Raw genomic sequence first — 3,733 nt, forward strand, 5'->3', positions numbered from 1 at the left:
AGGGGAGTGCCATGACAAACTTACCTGCACCATGTCCCAGCGAAGTAGTTGGCATGGCAACAGCAATTAGAACCACTAGCACAGTCACCAAGAGGAGAGAGTGAGCAGAGGCTAGCTCTTGGCTTTGTTCATCCCTATTTTTCTTAGGGCATGTTTAGTTCGCGAAAAGAAAATTTTTAGGTATCATATCAGATGTTTGACCGGATGTTGAAAGAGGTTTTCGGACACGAATGAAAAAACTAATTTCAAAACTCACCTGGAAACCACGAGACGAATCTTTTGAGCCTAATTAATCCGTCATTAGCATATGTGGGTTACTGTAGCACTTATAGCTAATCATGGACTAATTAAGCTCAAAAGATTCGTCTCGCGATTTCCGTTCTAACTGTGCAATTAGTTTTTTTAATCTATATTTAATACTTCATACATGTGTTAAAGATTCGATGTAATATTTTTGGGAAAAAATTTTGGGAAATAAACCAGTCCTTAATTTCACCTTTGTATCTTGGATAGCCTTATCTTGCTCTCTCTTATATTAACCCTTCAAGAAGCTTTCTGGATAGATATAGGCCCGGTTTAGATCCAACCCCAAAATTTTATACTCTGTCACATCGAACGTTTGAATATCTGCATGAAGTATTAAATATAGGCTAAAAAATTAATTGCACAGATTGCGACTAATTTGTGAAACGAATCTTTTAAGCCTAATTGCTTCATGATTTGACAATGTGGCGCTACACTAATCATTTTCTAATGATTGATTAATTAGGCTTAATAAATTCATCTCGCGGTTTACTGACAGATTCTGTAATTAGTTTTTTATTAGTGCCCGATATAATATCCGATGTAACACGCTAAAACTTTACGCCCCTGAATCTAAACACCCCCATAGTGTCAAAAGATAAAAAAGGAAAAACTTCTACTATATTTGGTCAGGGTCTCAGGTATAGGAACTTCCGGTAAGCACTCACCACCATGTAGACCTTATAAGAGAGCAAATTTAATAGTACAGCCCACTACTAGCTCCAATTCATCTATAGCCAATCTAATAGCCAATTCATACAATAGTTGCTTACTATACTATTAATATATGGTCCCACCTGCCATACACATATTGAGTCTTGGAGTCCGCGCTGTAGCTGGCTACAGATCTGTAGCCCGCTGCTTTTATCTCTCATCGTTTATCTTACTAAAATATATTTACAGCTGGCTAATAGCCTGTTATTGTACCTGCTCTAAGCACTCAGTGCCATGTAGACCTTATAAGGTTACACTTTGACCACTGACTGACTTATCACTTGATGGCATCACTAAAATTTACTGCTTGTCTAAAAAGAAGTCAAATTCTAACGATGAATCTGAATTTGCTTGTCTAGATTAATCATCAGGATTGGACATTTTTTAGACAGATAAAGTACTTTCACAGCGCGTAGTCCTGTGGTTTTTAAAATTCTTGATTATTTATGCCAAATCAAACTGTGGTACATCGATTTCGAAATAAAAGTGTCAAATTTTGTGCTTTAACGTTACTAGAATGCAGACTCGATTGATTCCTACTTCGGGATTGTACGGTGTTTGCATTTCAAAAATAATAAAAATCCAACGGTTCATAATAAAAGGTACCATCTCAAAGGTATAGGTAGTTAGGTTGGTAGAGAGGGTAAATATATTGCTAGGAGATGTAAAAATATAGAATTGTCTTTAGTGTTAGTTGTAGGTTAGATATGTACCGTGTAGGTAGTTTATCTCTATCTCTAATTCTGTTTTACGTTATTTGCATGGTTTCTCTTATATTTACATTTTGCTCATAAGAAACACAAATCGATTAAAATACCACTGAATGTTTGTATGATTGTTTGAAGATTTAAATTTTATCCAAAAAACGTGAAATCTTGATAAAATCACTTCTGGACGAAACCACAATTAATAAACTGAAATATGAATATTTTAGTGTTGGACAGCAAGACCTGGCTTTAATCCTTAATAAAACCATCTTGCCATCTTTCTGCACATAAATTTGGAAACAACCTCCTGATTGAGGTCTATTTATCGGCTGGTATTTGCATGTATACAATGGTTGAGAAGATTTAGATTGTTTGGCATGCTGTCCGACCTCGCGTGGCAGCTTCCCGTGTTCTGCAAGCTCGTCCTTGCCAATCTTGCCATCCTCCTCGGTGCCGGCATACAAGCAAAACCCACAAATCGAATATGCAGCTTATATCGGTGATCGAACGTGCATGGTGTTGACGCCGGTGATACGATGGAGTAGAGCGATTTGGCTTTGTGAGTGGTGTAATCTGATCCAATTCCAATCGATGCATATTTTTTATTAGCTATTTACTCCACTGCTATCGGTTACAATAATTCATTCCCATACCTTACCCCTCTCTCGATCAATTGTCTACATAGCTAAACTTCTCAATACCTCTATGTACCTCGCAAACATGGTAAAACTTCTCCCAAATTATATGGTACAGCCTGCATACTTCGTAGTACAGAAAACAAATAACAAGATGACTCCTGTCGGCTCGCCAAATTCATGTCTTCGTTTTATTCAAACACAACTATATAGAGGTACATGCACCATATAACACAAGGTACAACATTCTCTGAAAGAACGTACGAATTCTCGTCACAATTCAGATGTTGGTTAATCTATACGTTTACTTGTCATAGTTCTCGTGGTACAAACGTATAGCTTTATCACCTAATAGTGTAACCATATATGGCTCAAAATCCCCTGCTGGAGCAAAGGAAGCGAAGGCCTTGAGCATAGCTTTGTTTTTGCCCAGGTTTCATGGCGAGAGAGGTGATAGTGGAGGTGGGCATGGAGATGGAACATTCGGATCGTTTGTGTTGCACGCAGGACCTACGGCCTGAGCATCTTGTTGCATGGCAGCTGTGGATTGAACTCCATGTGGATCACCCAAAGCACGCCTCCCTGGTGGAAAAATTCATGTGAGCACAAAATAATCTACAGATGAGATGCTCATTATCTGCTCGATCATATAAGATGCTTTAAATTAACAATTGTCAGTTAACTCAAGTTTATTTTTAGAAGGCCAGATGAGGCGACTCTCGAAGAAAAATTTGCTCTTTTTTTTTTCAAGATAGTGGAAATGGTTTACATCTCCCGTCTTTGCCGTATCATGGGACGTTACGGCCGGCCAAAGAAAATTTTGTTTCTAACCTGAAATTGAAGAGGAAAAAAAATATATATGTGGGGATAAGGATCTCAACTGTACCTATACTGAGCCCCAGCAAAGCTGTTGGCATAGCAAGAACAATTAGAACTGCTAGCACAGTCACCAAGATAAGGGAGTGTGTAGAGAACCTTCGCTTGTTCATCTCTGTTTCTCTTTTAACTTCACCGTTGTATTTTATCTACCCTTCACCTTATGCTTAGCTGGTTTGTTTTAGCTTGCCTTCTTGCTATCTCTTATACCGACCATCCAAAGGAATTCTCTCAAAGGATAAGGCGTAAAAAGGAGAAGATAATATTCTACTAGATGTGGTTAGGAGTAGAAAGCTTCTGGCAAGCACTCACTGTCAGATGGGCCCCCTCATGCTTATTCGAGTGGCGCTTCATCAACTGTTTACGCTTGCTGTGAGATACGTTGATGCAGAAAGCAACATGCAGCATTCTGAAGATTGCAAGTGCAATATAATGTCCAAACAAACAAGGATGTATGTATATAGTCACCAATTTTTTGTTACTCCGTCACTAGCTAAC

General features: G+C 38.4%; 1 long non-coding RNA gene across 1 annotated transcript; it reads right to left on the reverse strand.

The window, feature by feature from the left end:
- Window positions 1-2,528: 2,528 nt before the first annotated feature.
- LOC107279131 (uncharacterized) lies at window positions 2,529-3,456 on the reverse strand. Its single transcript, XR_001540480.3, has 2 exons — window positions 3,246-3,456; window positions 2,529-2,941 (listed from the first exon to the last, which is right to left on the reverse strand). It is a non-coding gene; the product is annotated as an uncharacterized lncRNA (long non-coding RNA).
- Between the last annotated feature and the right edge of the window lie 277 nt (window positions 3,457-3,733).

The sequence above is a fragment of the Oryza sativa genome, chromosome 10 (genome assembly GCF_034140825.1).
Source record: "Oryza sativa Japonica Group chromosome 10, ASM3414082v1".
In the NCBI taxonomy this organism is placed as follows: Eukaryota; Viridiplantae; Streptophyta; class Magnoliopsida; order Poales; family Poaceae; genus Oryza; species Oryza sativa.